The sequence below is a fragment of the Microtus pennsylvanicus genome, chromosome 17 (assembly GCF_037038515.1).
Source record: "Microtus pennsylvanicus isolate mMicPen1 chromosome 17, mMicPen1.hap1, whole genome shotgun sequence".
Lineage (NCBI taxonomy): Eukaryota > Metazoa > Chordata > Mammalia > Rodentia > Cricetidae > Microtus > Microtus pennsylvanicus.
In genome coordinates, this window is record NC_134595.1 from 28,373,089 (window position 1) to 28,392,852 (window position 19,764).

Below are 19,764 nucleotides of genomic sequence, written 5' to 3' on the forward strand. Positions count from 1 at the left end.
CCTGTCCTGCACTGTCCAGATGGCTCTGTTTTCTCTGTTCCATGGCTGTACAGGTTAGCTGATTTTTATGTTGCAGTGAAATGAAGTGGGCTGAATTACATCTGTAGCCTTGAGCCTCTCTAATAGCTCTTCTATTCATATCTTTTATGAAGTGATTTGTGTTGTAAGTGGTGTGAAGCCTCTCTCCCTGCCTGCCTGCCTGATACCTATCTTCCCATCTGTGCATCCAGCCCCCTTAGCATCAGTGAAGAGTCCATTCAGGAGTTAGCATTAGCTTGAGAAATAGTTTGGAAAGGAGGAGGTATGGTGGGCATCATGGGATGTGGGGGGCCGGGGACAGAGTACTTGCTATACAGTGGGAGTGGAACTCCAGTCCTTTGTCCCCTGTGGAGCCAGGGGCTATGTGTTAAAGACCTTAGTTCTTGATCCTAGGATTTCCCCTATTCTTATACACTGATGAAATCAAGGTCCAAAAGGGTACAGTAAACCAGAGGCCAGCAGATGGATGGTTTGGGGGCTACCACACTTGGGATAGCGTGTAACATGACTTCTTTAGAGTATTTCTTGTTTTGTTTTTGAGATATAGGAATGCTAGCTGTAGTTAGCCATGCATTTGCTGTAACATATGTGCCATTAACCTTGCATTTTAGGTGGCATGGTTATACATAGTTAACCATGTGTTTGATGTAACATGGTATATGTCATTAACCATGTATTGTTATGACATAGTTGTACATAGTTAGCCATGCATTTAATGTAACATGCTGTGTGTCATTAACCATGCATTTGATGTAACATTGTTGTATATGGTTAGCCATGCATTTGATGTGACGTGGCTGTGTGGTGAACCATGCTTTTGATATGACTCAGCTGTGCAAACTTACCCATGCATTTGATGTGATGTGGCTGTATGTAGTTAAGCATACATTTAATGTGACATGACTGTGCATGTGTTTGATGTGACATGGTTGTGTGTAGTTGACCATTGTATTTTATGTCACATAGCATCTGGGAGTGTGCAAGGAGGGTTGCAGGAAGAGCCTGACTTGCCCATGCAAATAGGATACCCTGGGAGGAGGCTGCTGCAGACACTGCATCCCTCACATTCTAACTTTTTCCTTTTTAGGTGGTCTCCTGTTTTACAAACTTTGAAACCCATTTCCTGAAAAAGGGATTATAGCAATAGATTATAAGATCAGAGGCTTCCAGTCATTTCCATAGACACCCCCAACCATGGAGTGTGCACACTGGTGGGGTTGTGCAGACGCCATCAGAAGGGGACCCCTGGGAGAAGATTGGCTCTGGGGCAGACCAGTGGATACTGCGGCCAGCCGCAGCAGGGCCAGGCATTGTGGCAGGACCTCCCCAGCCTGGGCCTGGGCCTGGGCCTGATTTACCAGCCTGGAGCTGCTTGGAAACCTTGGGTGTGCTGCTCCCAGAGGAGGAGTGGCTCTGCTTACACTTTCAGCCTCAGGCCAGGCAGCCCTGGCCAAGTGGTTTCTTAAAAAGAATTCTTCCTCCCCTGATTAATTTCTGGCATGCAGTGCTTGGGAGCTCTTGCGTCAGTAAATCGTCATGAGCCCTCAGTCGTCTGGATCAGACATAAACACTAGGCCCAGCTCCACCACTCCTGACACCCTGCCAGGCCTGCTTGCCCTCTAAGCCTCAGGATGGGCAGCTACAGACAGACAACAGGGACTCTTGCTGCTCACAGAGTCCTAGTTCAGAGGGCGGCTAACTCAGCACCACATGCTGCGCTGTAGGTCAGGGTGCCGTGCTCAGTTGTAGCTTATTTGTGGAATCGTGTGCTGTTTCTCTCCTGACATCCTGGACACATCCATTGGGTATTTTACTCTTTGGAACAGTTACTGCCTTCCATTGACATTCTCTTTGGGTTTGGAAAGGTCCCTGTGTGAGATTTACTCAGTGGTTTTAGCATCAGGGGATCCTAGAGAGTGAATATGTTCCCTGCAGTGTACAGAACTTGCTGCTGAAATCTGAGGAATCCAGTGAACTTCCTATAGGGCCTTTTTACCAGCATTGAAACCCTCTCTCTTCTTGTCTCATTTCTCCCCTCTGTCCAAGATACACTTTTGGTTTTAGCCTGTATTATCAGAAGAGGCCAGAACAACTAAACATTTCTCTTTCATCCTTGAGTGCACACTTGGTCAAAACATGATCAAATGTCCTGCCACAGCTCCTTCAGATTCCTGGAAAACAGCTTGTAACTGATGGTCTGCTGTCAGTGTGAGACTCAAACATTAGGGCTTCTAGGTATCTCTAGGGAGCATGTGTGGCTGTAGCTGCTCCAGATGCTAACAGTGTGGACTCTGGGCAATTACCCTATGCTTGTGTTTGAGGCAGATTCCCTCAGGCTGCAGAGGCATAGGTACAAAGCAGTGCTGAGGCCTTGATGCCCAAGTGGCCTGTCCGGAACATAATCTCAGGGACTTTGTTTTCTGCTCAGTTTCTTCTTTGTTTTCTACTCACTTTCTTCTTCCTCTACTTCCCTCCCACAATTATAGGGAGATTTATGAATGAAATCTAGGGTGTCGGTAGTACTAACATACATGATGCCAAGAAAACCAAAGCAACCTGTTTCAGCCTTTAGGGCTCTGCCACAGTGGAGCTAGAGCTCAGTGTTTCCCATACTACCTAAGCTCTATGAGGGCAGGCATGGCCACTTCTCCCCCAGGTCCCTGGGTAAGGGATGGTGCTTACAAGGCTCAGGGTTGTTAATGTCACTTGCTCCCTAAGCCTTCTATCTGTCAGTGGGAATATACTGCTTCTGCTGCAGGCTTGTTGAGACTCCATGGCTGGGCCAAGTATTCAGACGCAGTTGAGAGCACAGAGCCAAGTCCAGGTTCCTGGTGGTTTCCTGTGGTGGAGGGGGAGGGTGGTTACAGCCTCTGGTTTTGAAACATATGCTCAGTAAAGGCAGGTTAGCTCAGTCATCATAGGCTAAGCTTTTCTGAAACGTGTATATGGGTACCATTGCAGGTGATATGGTCTCACTGGTTTCCTCTCCTTGATCTTTTACAGGGCCTGGGAAAGTCTTGCGTCTATTTGCTTCTGTTAGGAATGAGAGCAGAATGTCCTTTGTGGACAGGGTATTCATAGGAACTGCTTCATTGCCTCTGTTTGCTGTCTAGGTTCTTAAGATAACATGGAAGTGGGCCTGTTGAGCCACAGAAACAGTTGCTGTTTGCTTCTTAGGATACCTTCAGTAAAGGCCCTGAACTCCCCACTTAGCTTTACTGTTTTTAACAACACAGGGCACCAGTCTGGTGGGTTCCCCATTCCCTGGTGTCTTTCATTTACTGTGTCTTGAAAACTTTTCCATATCAGTTATGTATATGGTGTACATATGGTTGTGACAGCACATGCTGTAATCCCTGCATTCAGAGGCAAAGGCAGGAGTTTGGACCCAGGCTGGACTGTGCTGTGAAACACTTTTTCTTTTCTTTACACTGGGTGTTAATTCTTATCTTTTCCAACTTGGTTCATTGTGTGTCTGTTACTTATTGTGGCAAAATACAGGCAGTGTAAACATTCCCATTGACCATTTTAAAGCGCATTTCAGTAATGACATAAGTACTTGTGCATGCTTCCTTTCCAAGTAGAAACTGTCCCTTTCAGTACCAGCTATGCATTCCTTTCTCAGCCCTAGTGGCCACTGCTTTGCTTTCTGTTGAGAATCCGTTCCTAGGTACCTCAGGTAAGTGGGATTATGTAGTGTCTGTTTTCTGCCAGCTTATGTCGTGCAGAAGAACAGTGTTTCAGGAACCATCTGTGTATATTACCTGACAGAGAAGCTCATTCCTTTCCCAAGCTGAATAATGTTCCATTATGTACAATTCACACCTTGTTTATCCATTCTGCTGATGTAACTTGGGTGGTTTCCAGGTTTTGGCTACTATGAACATTGGTGGATTTGTGTTTGTTTGAGTCCCCTTTGGGGCAGATCTGGAAGGTCATGATTTTGCCATGTGTAGTTGTTGAGAAACCAGTTTTCACAGAGCTGTGTGGTGTTATATATATCAGCAATGCCTGTTGGATCTACTTTTTTGAACATCCCCTAACTTTAGATACCTTGCCTTTGTTAAAGATGGCATTTCACTGTGGTTTTCATTTGCATTTGTTAGTAAGTAGAGCTCCTGAGACCACCCCATATGCTTCCTGGCTATTTGTGTATCTTTGTGTAATATGCGCCTAGCGTTTGGCTTATTGTTTTCTTATTGTAGAATTGTGGAAGTACTTGATGTATTTGGTCTATGGCTTGCCCATGCTTCTCCCACTCAGTGTTGCCTTTGCGTTCTCTAGTGTCTGCTTTTGAGGAGGTTCAGTTCTTATTTCCTTTTGTTAGTTGACTTTGGGGTCATATCTGAGAAGTTGCTGCCAGGTCCACGGTATGAAGACCTCTTGTTTTCTGTTAAGAGTTTTATGGTTTTAGTTTCTGTATTTAGATCTTTAAATTTAGGTTAATTTTTGGTTACTGTGTAAGGTGGAGATCTGCCTTCATTGCTCTTTTTGGGTGATGTTGTTTGCTTCTAAGTGGTTGTACGATTGGGAAGTACTTGGTCTTAGAGAAAGTTTTCTTTGAAAGCAGCACCAGCTACAGTACAGTTGTTACCGTTTCCAGATCAGCATAGCTGTTACTCACTCTAGGCCAGGGTGTGTGGCCATTCTTACAACGTTTCCTTTCCTGACTTCTACCACGCCTCTGTGGTTCTTTCTCAGCATGTTGTTATCCATATCCCCTGTTGTGTCTTCCATCCGAAGAATGAAGTATGTGAGAATGGCTAACGAGGCATCTGTAGGACTTAGGGCAGGTGTTATGCAGCTCAGGTCTGCAGTTGTACAGACTGAATTGGTGAACCGCATAACTTGCTGAAGAGTTCCTACTGGGATCTGCCCTTGGACCCCAAGTACACTGGCTGTAGCAGGTGGGCTGCTGGTGGGGAGACAACAGCACACACACAGATACCTTAGTAGCACTATTAATAAAAACCCAGAGACAGATATTGGGGTTCAATCTGAAGGTCAAAAAATCAAAATAGCGAGCCACTGTCTTTCCTTTACCTCAATCTGAAATGGAGATCTCAAGGTCCAGGAATCTTAGAATGAGACTGTGTCTGAGAGCTGTCTCCTCCTGTCTTATATTCCTCTCTAGTGCTGGGATTAAAGGCGTCCACCACAACTGCCCATTGTCTGTGGCAAACTAGTGTGGCTACTGGGATTAAAGGTGTGGGTCATCACTGCCTTGTCTGTAAGGTTGACCAGTAGGCTGTTTTACTCTCTGATCTTCAGGCAACTTTATTTATTAAAATGCAAATGAAATATCACTACACACCTCAGCCTTGTTAGGTTCTTGCCTAGCAGACTTGTAGCAGCAGCACCGCCTTTGCAGGGAGCAGGGTTACTATTTTATCTGAATGAGCCTAAATACTGCTGTTACTACCTTTAACCAAAGATGCTTGAAGAACCGAAGTGCCACTCTTCTCCTGTGTTTAATTTTCTTTATAAACCTTCCTGTTTGGAATAATGTACCTTGTGACTCTGTTTTCCTACTTAAACTTCATACATGGGTTCATTTTGACAGAGGGAACTTTTTCATCTCATGTCTCAAGCTTTTGTGTTTCCTTCACCTAACTGTTCTTAGACTTTTTCTCTGCACATCCAATTTGAGTTTCAAGTTTAGGATATTTGAGCATTTCCTTTGAAAAACTCAGATGCTCAAAGTTTTGTTGCTGGCAACATATTTTTCAGTTGTGAGCCAGTGCTGCTTGCCTGTTATGTCTTCTTAAAATTTAGAAGTCTTGTCAGCCACATCAATGTTTCCTGAATGTCTCAGTGTCTGTGGCCCCATGCAGGTGTGCTTTTTGTGGTCTGGATTTGAAGTGAAGCTGTATAGAATATATTTTGTTTTGAATTTTCACAGTTCATTTAAAATTACAGGCCTTTAAAAGCATGTATATTTGGGCTGGAGAGATGGCTTAGAGGTTAAGAGCACAGGCTGCTCTTCCAGAGGTCCTGAGTTCAATTCCCAGTAACTACATGGGGGCTCATAACCACCTACAATGAGATCTGGTGCCCTCTTCTGGCATGCAGGCATATATGCAGGCAGAACACCGTATACATAATAAAATAATAAATCTTAAAAAGTATATGTTCTTATTTTTTGATTTTGTGACACTCCTTTTTGCTCAAATATTATGACCCTAGTTTTGTGTGACTACCACCCATGGCATCTAGAGGGTTCATGCTGCTTTTAGGTAGTTTCTGATTCTGGCTGGATCTTCCTCCCACTGAAATCGGGGGTAGGGGTGGAATGACTTGGAATGTGCTCTCCTTTCCTAGTGGTTTCCCTGTGGAAGGGGCTGGCTTCTCAGGTACAGTGCCTGTGCTGTTGGCCTGGGCAGCCATGCTTGTGAGGTGCTTTACCATAGAACTACTCTCAGCAGCTGTCAGCATCACTTTTTAATTTTGTGTGAAAGTTTTTTTGTTTTAATAAATATGAAAAATAGTTCCCTCCCCAATTTTGAAAGTTTCCATGTAGTGTCAACTTAAAATCTGGCAATGCTTAAAGTTGTGCTAGGGAAAGAAACTGTTCACTTTGCCCTACTGTGACACAGTTCTGAGAAATGACAGATAACACTTGGTGTGGATCCCCTGGCATCCTGCCCTCATCCCCACCTGTCCCTGTCTCTGTGCTCCTACTCATTCTCAATCTGTAACAAATATGATGGAACAGTGATCTTTTTGTAGTTGTTAATATTTTAGTTCTTACAGATTACCTTTAAATGGGAGTTAACTTACCTATAGCATACAAGACTTCAGTGAACATTCTTATATATGTATCTTTTTGCATGTGGCCAATGGGCAATTATTATTATTAGAGTTTTTGGATACAAGTTCAGAAAAATAGGATAACTGAGGCAAGGGATGAACATTTTAATAACATTGCTCCCTAAGATGTGTGTGACATATGTTCCCTCTGGCTGTGTGCAATGTCTGCATTACTCCTTTATTGACTTACACCGGGGGCAGGCTCACAAGAATGCCTGGATGCTCTAACCAGATGTGGGGAGCTCATCAGTCTACTGGAGTGTAGTCTCAAGTGCTGGTGTTTAGAGTCTGTTTCCCATACCATACCACCACCTTTCCCAACATAAATCCTTCACTAAGCATTTCCCACACATCAGGCTACTTTAAGAACTGGAGGCAATGATTAGTCTGGTGTCACTTATGTGCTCAGAGGAGGTCAGAGATCAGAAGAATGAGTAATGGTAACGTGGCTGGCATGCCTGACATGAGAGGTGTCCTCCTACAAGTGGACGTACTCTGGACCTCTGTGAAAGTTTAGGGGCAGATACTGTGAACCCTGGATTTGCCTATTTTATAGATGAGAAGGTATCAAGAAAGGAGTTGTGTGAGCAATTGGAGGCAGTTAGGTACCAGGCTGCAGGCTTCCATCTGTCTGAAGGTTTTGTGGATGAGAAGGGCAGGAGCTGTGATACTCTCTTCTGCTGGGAAGCCTCAAGAGCTTTGGCCAAAGGCCTTCTGATTTTAAGTTTTCAGATCTCTAGGTAATTATGTGTGAGTCGACTCTGAGGAGCACACTGGATCTGCAAGCAGCATGATGGCTGGCCAGTGACTTCCAAGCAGGGTGTGGAATATGTGGAGTTGACTGAGGGGGAGAGTGTGAGAAATGATGGAACCCAGTAGACCTCGGGGAAGGTAGGATGTAGGGAAGAGAACTTGGCATAGACGGCATGGTGGCTGATGTGCTCACGTGTCAATTGGGTGGATTGAGCCACCAGACCTCGAGGGGTGAACTTCCATCTCTAGAAGTAAGACAGGGCTGTGTAGATTGTTCCTTTCCGGGGTTGGTGAGCAGCACCTAAGTGGTGAGCCTGGGGAATGGAAGCACAGCAGGATGGTGGCCTTAACACCAGCTTAAGGGCGCTGCCAGACATGAGCTGCAGTTACTAGAAATGGCTGATTGTTTTATATATACAATGTACTGAGTTTGATTTGCTGATTTTTTTTTTTTTTTAAATCTGGCTGTGCAGCCCATACTGATCTTGAACTTAGGCCCTGCCTGCCTCACTCTGCCTTCTGAGTGCTGGGATTTCAGGTATTTGTCACCACCATGCTGGGGCTTATGTAATTTATTATAAATTGTCATGGTTTATATAAATACATTTCAATTGCCAAAAATGAATTTGCTATGCTTTTGTTTTTATGTAATATTTTGTCAAATTGCCGAAAGGTCAACTTCAAGTAGATTGGCATAAATGTACAGATTGCTGCTTCCCAACCTAAACAGTCAGAGCAAGTCAGATAAACAGCAGTGCTGTGCAAAGTGCTGAACAGCAGAACAGACTGAAAAGCAGGGAGTACTGTGTCAAGAGCACTGTGTAGAGAGAGATCACAGTCAGTGAATGGGCAGAACATTGCACTATTCTCAGAGTAGTCCAGACTACCTGGAGGAAAAGCTGCTGCAGGCTACTGATGAGCCTGTGGGTACAGGGTGGGACTTTGGGTCAGAGGGATGTGGCACCAGACTCAGCCTGCTGACTTGTGACAGTGTACAACAGGAGGTTTCTGGAGGAAGAAAAAGAAAGGCCCTGGTAAGAGACACTGAGGGGATGGCTAGTAAAACATTTCCTATCTGAGAGTTGAAAACTAAACTAACTGCCCAAGTTAGTGTGTGCAGAATCGTGTCACTCCAGAGACTTTAAGCCTAAAACAAGGGTGGGACTCCCCTCCCAGCACAGCTGAAGGAGCCGTGGCTGTCACTTGTAGGATGCGTATCTTTGGGTTTACAGCTCTAGGAAGGATGCAGCCATGGACTTTCCTGAAAGAATTCCTTGCTACCTGGGCATGATCAGCATCTACCACATTTTCTGCTTGGATCTAACTTAACATCACCTCTTATCAGACACAAGTGTTGTCTGGCTTTATGAGGCTCAAATGCCTTGATTTTAGAACCTGTTAAAGAGAACAATAAAACAAAGGTGACAAGCACGTTTAACTTGTAAACACAATTTTAAAACCCTGTGTGCGAGTAGAAAGAATATCATAGCACTTTATATATAGAGCTTCTCACCAGGAGAGTTTCATCACAGGAATATTGTACAAGGAATGCTGTGTAATTCTCGTTAAAACAGGAAAATGTTTTAGAAAAGTAAAAACGCCAGGGAAGTTAATACTCTAACTTGTATAGATTTAAAATCTTCAAATTGGGAGGAATCTGTAGTTCTTATGAGTGATAATTTTGGGCCATCTGCAATCAGGGGTGAACCTTTTCCATGGTTCTGAGCTCAGATCTTTGTACTTTTGATGCAAGCACTTTACTGACTGAGCTGTGTTGGAGTTTTCTTAGTTTTTTAAATCAAGCTTTATATATTCCCCCACATAGCTGTTTTAAATTTTAATTGTAAAATACTGTTAAAAATGTGCACCCCTGTTTGCCCCACGTAAAGAAGCAGTGCACCAGCATCACCTGTTCTCCATAGGACCCAGACTCCCTGCTTCTTTTCCCCTGCCTTTAATAAGTTTTTTAAAAACCATGTACATGCATGTCCCTAAAAAATATTGTTTTGGTTATGCATTTTTAAACTTGATGTAGCTTGTGGGACTTTGGGATGAAACTTGATGAGAGTCATCTATGTAGCACCTGTAGTCAGTGTCCCTTGTTGTTTAGTGTCTGTCTTGAGTATCCCTGACACAGTCCTTGTCCTGTAATAGTGTGGGTTTCCTGGTACAGGTATGAGTGGTGTATGGTGGGAAGTAAGCATTGCTGGATCCTGAGGTGCTGTGACTGCTCCAAGCAGCTCTACTCCACCTCCCACCCCCAACACCTGCCATCCATGTTGGACTGGCCCTGGCAACCATAGCCATCAGGCTGATGAAAGGGAATCCTCTGGGCATGGACTGAACTACAACTAGGCACCAGCCTCCTCTGTAGGTGGTTTGTAGCCTCGTGTCTGAAGTACCAATGTTTCTGTTTGTTATTTGGCTTCAGGTCTGTAAGATGGATGGCCCTTTTCCTTCACTGTTGAACTAGTCCAGTGGTTGCTTTCTTCAGTATCTCCTGCTCTCTCTGTGATTGCTAAGGGAATAGTCTTGTTTTACTGTTTTCGTGTTTGTTAATGTTATTGCTAACTCTTTGTGCATTCTAGAGTCTTTGCTCCACTTCCTGTATGTTTATTTTGTCTGTATCCCATTCTCATTGGACCACATTTTCTCCAATCTTTATTTTCTTCTCAGGAGTGCGCCCCTGTCTGCTTTTTGTCTGAGAATGGTGTCTTTGACCTTCTCTTTTGTGTGAAGTTTCTTTTTCTGTGGTTTAGCTGCTTGATAGCATGGATGTCCCTTTGAGGCATATGTGGGTTCAATGCTCCCTGATCTCTTAGTCTTGTATGTTTTCACTCAGCATTTTATTTTTTTTAAAGCTCAGTCTGAAGGTATTTTAGAAATTTGGGGAACATTTTAGCACTTTTTTTTTAATCCTGTATATACTACCTAAAACAAGGCCAGCCTTCCATTACTCTACATCATTATTGAAGCCAGAAAGTTTACTGTGACCCAGTACTGTTTTCTGTAGTGCATGTGTGTTCCATTTTGTGATTGCTGCTAAGAATGGCTTATATGTCAGAAAAAAACATGAGGTTGCTCTGCCTAGCATTCATGCCTTATGTGCCACAGTCTTTTCTAAGCTAGTATAGTCATCTTTGCTGATGCTTTGTGACAATAACAGTATGGAAGCAGAGTTGCCATTAAAAAAAAAATTCCCTGCTCTTGACTTTGGTACCTGTTGGGTTAGCAGACTGCAAAGATGTGTCCTAACGCCCCTAGTTCCATGGCTTACCTTTGTCCCTTGAGGCTAAGGTGGTGGTGCCAGTTGCCTGCACTGAGAAACTGCTGTTTCTCTTTAGTACACTTGGTAGAGAGTCTCGGGACTACAGGCACCCTGGTACTCCCTCGCCTCTGACCTGAGGCTTCTGAAGTCTTCCAAGAGTCCTGCGTGACCCTGGTGTTGTTATAAAGACATCACCTGTGGTCATGGGCACTCTTGATAACTGACATTTGTTTAAAGTGACTTTTCACATGAAGACTTTTCCTTTCTTGTTTATGTTCATTGGAACTTCCTGGTTCTTGTTTGTTACCCGGGTCATATTCCTTTATTGTTGTGATCTTTTTGGTGCTCAGACTGTCCCAGACATGACCCATAGAAACTCTTGTTCTGGTTTCACTGGTGGGTTCTCAGAACTTAAGGGCCCCTCTTCATACTGACTTAGTAGTGTTCCAGTCTTGGGATTTGCTATATCTTTCATGAAACCTCAAAGTGTTTGTTTTTGACACATACATGTGTGTATGGGTAAGTGTGGGTGTACTCCATGTGTGAGTGTACTCTGTGTGTGTGTGTGAGAGAGAGAGAGACAGACAGACAGTGTATACCAGAGTTGGCATCTAGTATATTCCTCTACTGCTCTCCATGTTATTTTTTTGAAACAGGATTTCCCACTTACCCAGGTGCTTTCCCTTTAGTTTACACTAGCTGACAATGGATCATCAGGGACCTTCGCCTTTCTAGTGCTAGAATCATGGTTGCTCGTCACCATGCCCAGCTTTTATGTGGGCACTAGATATCTGAACTAAGTTCATCACACTTACATGACGAGCATTTTGCCCACTGAATCGTCTCCTGAGTTCCTTGGAGAGGATGGCTTTTAGGAGCATGCACCATGGGTTTGTATTCGGTGTCTGGTCTCAGCATAGAGCTGGGAAGTAGTTGAATGCAGCTCCTTTCTGTGCTCCTGCAGGGAAACCTCCTGTGCTTGCACTCATACCTCCACTACTACTTGTCTTGGCTGCCCGTCTCTTCATATTTGCTACTCCCTTGGACAACAAAGTGCTTAGCACCCAGAATTCACAGTGTATTTATTCATTTGTTCAACTTTAGAATACTACAGCAACAAATACATGTGTCTGTGAGAAAGAAACCCAGGGACCAGAACTCAGCATGCATCAAAGGCATAGTACCAAACCCTGTGTCTAAGATGCTTTAGAAAGTTCCCACTTTTGTGTGAAACATGGCGCGGTCTGCTTATGTATTTTTCATTTCAACTTCTCCCTTCTTACCTGTTCTGATTTGTTGCTGATCATCCTTTGTGTGTATGGAGCTGAATATGTGTGGCAGGTAGATTTGGAGAAGCTGGCCTGCTCACCCTTACCTTGTGGTTGCTTGTGGGACAAGGCAGGGGTACATACTGCCCCTTGCCTCTACATTGTGCGGGAGTGTTCATAGGCATCTTCACTAACTCCTGACTTCTGCTGGGTCCTGGATGCCTCCTTGTTTGAAGCTCTGCGAACTTTATCTGTGAATCAGGCACTCCTATGAATGGGATGTGCCAGTGTGCCCTACTGGAGCTTTATTCAGGGAGCAGCCATATATGTGACGTTATAGGGGTTGTGTTTTCTGAGTTATTGTAGAGAAGTGATTTCTGTAGGAAGATTAATAGATACATAATTTTATTGTAATTTCCAAAATTTCCTGCATAGAGGGGGAATGTTTTGTATTCTCAGTAGCTAGGTCTGGCATCATAGGTAGGCGGTTCCTACATGGTGTGCCAGCAGAGTTTTTCTCCTTACTTGCCATGTGGATAGATCAAGAATATCTTTTCCTTCCCAAAGCCTGTTTTTCCGTTGGGTATTGGACTTGGTTCCCACACTTTTCCAGAGTTCTTCATGTAAGGGACAGCGACTGCTCGTGAATTATTTACCCCACATGATCTCTTTATACATGTTGCTTTTGACATGTTACTATGTTCCTTTGCCATGTAAGCTTCCCCCAGAATCTCACTCACTGCCTTTCTTGCACCTGTACTGGAATCTCCAGTGGGAAGCCAGCCAGCGCAGCCAGCAGGGGCTCCTTCTTGTCCCTTCTGCTATGTGGTTTGTGTGTGCGTCATACCCTGGCTGTTCAAAGGTTACCCTTGGGTGTGGTGGTGTTTGGGTCTAATTTTATCTTCATCCAGATTAATTACCCTTCAGTTGTCCCGGTGCTATTTATTTAGAAGTCCCTGCTTGTACCAGTGACTGCAATACCACCTTTACCCTGTACTGGACTCTGTCCTTTCACCTGTCTCTGTCTGGCCATTGTGTTAGCACCATGCTACCTTGGTGTAGTTCTGTTCTTTGTGCTTCGCTTCTCAGCCCTCTCAGCACTTAATGTTCTTTTAAGTATACATTTCTGCCCTGAATCTCTCTTCTTTCTGGAACACTAGTGACGTCGTATATCTTTCTTTGGCCTCTCCCCTACCCCCAACTCCCGCTATACACTTTGGAGGATTTATTTTATTTTAATTAAGTGTATATGTGTTTCGGGGTGTGAATATGTGCACATTTTAATGCAGGAGCCCATGGAGTTCAGAAGAGTCATTGGATCCCCTGGAACTGGAGTTACAGGTAGTTGTGAGCCACCTGATGTGGGTGCTGGGAACCAAGTTCTAGTTTTCTGCATGACTTTTCTGCTCTTAACTTCTGAACTGTCTTTCCAGCCTCTCTCCTGTCCTTCAAATCTCCAAGTCTTTCTGTAGTATATTTTGACTTACTTCTGTAGAGCTTTTCAATGCTCAACAGTTCTCTTTAGCTCTGTCTACTTCATTATTTAACTCATTCATTTAGTTTAAAATTTCAAGGATTATAATTTATTTCTGTTTTATATGAGTCTTTTAACTCTGCCTAACAAATGCTGATATTAGTAATGCTTGTAGATATGTTAATAATGATTAGTACATATAATCTCACTTCTTAATGCCCTTCAGGAAAGGTAGGCTGTCATATCCCCATTTGACAGATGGGAAACTGAGGCATAGGGAGTTTAGGAGCACTCCAGAGGCTGCATAGCTGTTAAGTAACAGGACTGTCCAGTGACCCTGTTGCTACTTTTTCTGGCCCAATGCCTCTCCATGACTTTTTTTTATGACTCTTGTCCTTAGAACTTTCTATGAACAACGTATGTATTGATGACACATTCCTTTAGAGAGGTTCTGGCATGTCTCTACTTAGTGGCTGAGGCCCTGCTTAGCACACACCTCAGGTCAGGGTGCCTGAGCCAGGGGTGTCTGTCAGTTCTCAACAGTTGTTCATACTCTTCTCCAACCACAGCAAGGTGATCTGTGGCTCTAAGTCCTCAGGGCACCTTCTTTCTGGATCTGCTCCCTTCTAGCCAGTGGCAGGCTTATGTTCTGGCCTTATCCCCAGTTTTGCCTTGCTTTGAACTCTTCTTTGCTGCCCTGCCTAACAAAACATCGCATGCAGTGTGGTCAAACGTGGCCCTGCCATGCTGCCAGGAACTGGGTCCCCTTTCAGGCTTTGCTTTGGTCACTGTCCTCAGTTGACTGGCTTGTGGAACACTAGCTTTTGCTAGAAAACTATAGATGTGACTGAGCAGAAAGCTGGAATAATTTAGGGGTTCGAAAGGGCTAAGGCCATTCTTGCTAATGGTGTAGAAAACTAAATGATTCCCAGAAGTCATTGCCTTATTGGAAGTGACCCACTGAAGGTCTGTAGGGACAGTCTCTACAACTTGGAGCATCAAACCTGGGTTTGGTTTTCCTCCAGGTCTTTGCTCCTCAGAGAAGAGCTGTTCTTGGGCTGTAAGCACTTCTAGGGACCTTATCCCAGCCTCTCAGTTCTGAGACAGTAAGATCAGTTCCTGGTTACCTCAGGACATCCCATGTAGTCCTTTTGTCAAGACTTTTGTTGCTCTCCATGTGGAACATTTAAAATATGGAGTGAATCCAAGTCGGAGTCAGCTTGGTAAAGAGAGACAGGGACAGAGGAGAGCTTCCTCTTCTGGTCACCACTCCTCTGCAGGTTGCCTGAAGGCACTTGGGCAGAGATCAAAGGAGGAATTGCCTTGGTCTTCCTCTGAGATAGTCCTGTGTGCTAGCTGCAGCAGGCCACTGCCTCCAGCTTCCTTTTCCTCCACTCCTCCCCCTCAGCAAGCATGATGGTGGTCTGCATACGGGCTAAAAGTGGGATTTGCAAGTAGGTCTGGAGTTAGTGATGTGCCAGTTCCTCTAGTTGAGGAAGCCAAGAGGAAAGGGGTGTGCCTGGGTCACCAGGCTCCTTTTGGTCCCGAGTCTGGGACTGTTGTTCTGGACTCTGAAAGTGATTGTGTCCATCTGTGGCTACTGAGTGCTGGCCACCCTCCTTTTTCTTCTTCCTGCTCTGCTGAGTGCTGTGCAATTTTGGCACAACAAATACCAACTTCATCCTTGGGACACAGCCCCTGTTTCTAATTCAGTGTCCATTTTCATAACGACTCGTGTAAAAGTTTTCATTAGTTGGACATACAAAGAAGAGTGGCTTGTCTCTCCTGCAGCATAGAACAGATGACGAACATGTGCAAAGCCCAACAGCATATATGTGTAGGAAGGTGCCATAGTGGAACACTTACTTACTCCTCACTACACACCCTATAAACAACAAGCAAGCGTTGTGTTTGGAGTACTGGGCAATGGGAAGTTTTTGCTTGGATTTTACTGACTCGTGTTCAGTGGTCAATGGAGGAAAGAACACATGTGAAAGTGTGTATGAGCAGACCTCCTGAATGCCGTGGTTGGGACTCACGGTGGTACCTCTCACCCTGGTAACCTTCTCTGGGAGTGTGGGTTGCATTGTTACCTCCTGGCTCTGTGTGGTGGGGACATCAGTGTCTCCTACTGTGTAGGTGTCTTCCCACTTGTTGATCCTCATGGGCTAGAGTCCTGGCACTGAAACCCTGGCAGTGGTGCTAAAGGACCAACTAAGAAGAGTGCTGTCTTTGCTCTGTCATACTGCTGGCCCTGGGATCCAGTACTTGCTCAGGTGGTGCTGTTGTTTTCCCCTCTTACATAGACGTAGGATATAGAGCCACTTTCAGTGGTAATGCTGTCACATGACACTGAGGCCCATCAGTTGCAGACTCAAGTTAAGGATCATGATTTTCTTCAGTTTTTTTAGCTACCCCACAACAAACTAATTGCTTGAGCTAATCCCAGAATCTCAGTTCTGAAAACAGCCCCCTATTCTTTGGGGGCTAAACTAGGAGCCCGGGAGTCTAATTTGGGATGCAGAAAAGAAGAAATGAGAGGCAAGAGACAGACAGACTGTTTTCTGTCTCTTGTGGGACTGACCTTCCAATCCATGGTTGAGGCATTCTCTTGATCTAACGTTCAAGCTGTTTTCCGGGTGCAGATTATGGTAGACCTTCCACAGCTGACCTATCTTCAGTGGACAGTAGACCTTCCACAGCTGACCTATCTTCAGTGGACAGTAGACCTTCCACAGCTGACTACCTTCAGTGGACAGTAGACCTTCCACAGCTGACTACCTTCAGTGGACAGTAGACCTTCCACAGCTGACCCACCTTCAGTGGACAGTAGACCTTCCACAGCTGACCCACCTTCAGTGGACAGTAGACCTTCCACAGCTGACTACCTTCAGTGGACAGTAGACCTTCCACAGCTGACTACCTTCAGTGGACAGTAGACCTTCCACAGCTGACTACCTTCAGTGGACAGTAGACCTTCCACAGCTGACTACCTTCAGTGGACAGTAGACCTTCCACAGCTGACTACCTTCAGTGGACAGTAGACCTTCCACAGCTGACTACCTTCAGTGGACAGTAGACCTTCCACAGCTGACTACCTTCAGTGGACAGTAGACCTTCCACAGGTGACCTATCTTCAGTGGACATGCTTCACTTTTCTTGTCTTTGAGGACTTTCCCTTCTGAGCTGCCTCCAGTCTGATGACTACATAGGAACAAAGCCAACACCAGTAGGCTCGTGGCAGTAAAGTTGGGGTGTAGTGCAGATGGTTCAAGACCTGCCACCTGCATTAGACTTGATGGCTCAGGTGAGAAGTCATTTCTCAGCATATATTTGTTAAATGAAAAGTACTGCCTTGATAAAAGATGTAGCCTGTGAATGTTAACTCATGGTTTGATTTCTGAATGTGTCCTGGCCATGGCATGGGTGTGGCTAGTTTGAAATGCAGACAGTAGTAATTCAGGGATCATGGGCTAGGCGTTGTCTGCCATGTGTTCTAGAAGTTTATGTAGGCACCTTTCTGCCTTCCCTACTCTATTAGTTCTGTTATTTTGTCTGTGCTGTAAGGAACTTGGCATATGGTCCACAAGGAATGGAAGTTGGGAAGCAGGAATGCATCCTGGCCTTCTGAGCCTGCGTGCCCTCAGAATGCTTCTCATGTGCATGTGTGCATGTATGCATTGTATATGTAAGCATGTGTATGTGTGTTTCAGGCCTGCTTAGTTGACAATGTGTAGTACTGGGTCTCTGTTTGATCTCTTTTTATCACTGTTTCAAACATAGAGTTGGGCACCTCCCACCAGGCATCTGCCAGTAGAGGCTGTGTCCTTATGCTGTTGCTGCCTGATAGGTCAGTGCATACTGTCTACAGGGCTCCTCTAACAGGTGTTAGAGGATCTCCTGAGTCATGCCTCCTGTCTTCTCACAGACATTGCGCTCTCTTCTATGTAGTCTGTGAACCAGCTTCTCAACAAGTTGGCTGAGCTGTAGACACACTTTGAGTTTGAGCACTGTTCTCTATGGAACCCTGAACCAGGCCTGCTATCCCAAACACATGGTTCTCACTTCTGCCTGACTGGGTGGACCAGACACAGGTTGCTGGCACAGCCTAGCTCAGTTTGTACTAAAATGTTTTATGATGACAGGGTAGATAGTTTAGTTGGTGCTTGCTACTTAAGCATGAAGGTCTGAGTTTGAGCCCCAACACCATTGTAAAAAGCTGTTGTGGTGGTCTGGATTTGTAATTCTAACACTGGGAGGTGGAGACAAGCAGATTCCTGCGCCTCACTAGCCAGCCAGCCTCGCTGAATTGGTGAATCTTGAGGCCAATGAGAGACCCAGTTTCACATAAGCAAGATGGTTTTTTAGGAATGACACCCAAAGCAGACTGTTGGCCTTGACATGTGCATGTATGAACATGCACACCCGCCACATTTTTATTCTGTCCCTTCCTCTGGCTGAAGCTATTCACTCTGGGTTTTTACAGTGGCGCTTGACCACTCACCAGCTCTGAATGACCCTAGAAAAACATGTGATCTCATACCTGCTGCTGGCCTGAAAACCCATTTTAGCTACCTTTTCTCTCTGATCCATGAGAAATTAGAGAGACTAGTTCTGAGGGAGGGACCCTTGCCTGCTATGATGGCATGACAGTATCCTTCCTTGCCTCAAGTGTGCACTTGGCATGTTCTAGCAATGAACTCCAAAGCCTCTGCAAATAAACTGAGGAGGGCTGGGCCCGTTGGTACAGGTCAGGCGAGGTGTGGAAAACCTCGGATGCTTGCTAGTAGGACTGTGCCCTCCGGTGGAGGCCTACTTATGTAGAATCTTTTCTTTTGGGCCCCACAGGTGGAACAGGCAGGTGTTTCAGGAGTTTTCTGTCTGGTTCCACTGTGACTCTGTGTTAACTAACACCTTCCTGTACACCTCGAAGGCAGAAGTCATTTCCAGGTGCAGAAAAACTAAATGTAGGCCAGAGGTCATTCCACGTGAAGGTGGGAGGAGAGGAAGGAAGGGGCATTGGTTCATTTAAGGACTGTCTTGAGGAGGCTTGCTTTGCTTGACCCAGAGACAAGGCGCTTCCCTGGGATTTGAGCAGCCAGTGTCCAGTTTGGTTGAAAATGCTTGTGGCCTGAGATAAACAATGTATCTGGGATAGTCTCTGTGAGTCTTGAGCTAAACTTTTGTGGCACTCCTCATATCATCTGCTTGTTATGTAATGTGACAACATGGATATGAAATAGAAACCAGATGTCAGGGCTGAGCAGTGGGATTCTAACCAGCGAGCCTGGCGGAGCAGTCCTGGAGTTTTCTCCTCCTGTTGTTAACTGCCCTTGGACAAACAGCTTTGGAGGGGCTTCTGGGATTGAACAGAGGTCTTAACTGACGGTAAAGTAACTTTGAACTGCTAACTAAAACTTGTAAGGGATTTTCCAGGTTTTGTTATGTAACCGTTCAGTGGTGTTCCCAGTGACCAGTGCCTTGGAATTAACTTTCAGCATTTAAACTCCTTCTGGGGACCACTGTGCACAGTGCTGCCTCTAGCTGCCCCATAGCATGCTTCTGAAGGAGTTGGGTTTAGGGATAAAGTGGGCATGCCATTTGTTGGTGGGCTTGCTTATGTGTCAGGGATTGGAGAACATTCATGCTGGGTGGCTGTGCTGTCTGTTCACACACAGCCCTGTGAAGGGCAAGTGAGCTGGCAGACAGTGCTTAGTACTGTGGGGTCTCAGTCTGGTAACCAGGCCCCTGTACTGAATGGGAAGATGGGACTGTCCAGGTTCCACTGACCTGCTCTGCTGGGACTGGACTTTGACACACATCTTTGTCCTTTTGAAATGTAAAGTGCTCACTCACCCAGGCCAGAAGAGTAGCTCTTCCATTGCCAGGAAGATGGCTGGCCCTGGGCAAGGCTGTATTTTCACCCACTAAACACGCGTTGTTTCCTGAGACCATGTTGAATTCCTGTTAGGAAAATCTATCTTCAGAGACTGTCCTAGTCAGTCTGGTGTGCTGTGTCACAATCGCCAGCTCAGGGAGGTGGAACGGGGAACCCTGACTCTGCTGACTCTGAAGGTTGCTGCCGTCTTTCAAGGGATGCCAGTTTTTTCTGTATGGGCTATTACAATTTCCTCTACACTCCGCAGACACAG

The 19,764-nt window shown here is 45.2% G+C and overlaps 1 protein-coding gene across 9 annotated transcripts in view; it reads left to right on the forward strand.

Moving 5' to 3' along the window:
* The window catches only part of Hdac4 (histone deacetylase 4), a 263,727-nt gene that overhangs the window by 49,071 nt on the left and 194,892 nt on the right, over positions 1 to 19,764 (forward strand). Inside the window, exon 1 of one of the 9 annotated variants that reach the window (XM_075952190.1) lies at positions 18,878 to 19,000. The exons of the other annotated variants lie outside the window; for them this stretch is intronic. The gene's annotated coding sequence lies outside the window, so the exon portion shown is untranslated. Of the gene's footprint in view, positions 1 to 18,877; positions 19,001 to 19,764 lie in introns of those variants that run through there. 9 annotated transcript variants of the gene reach the window in all.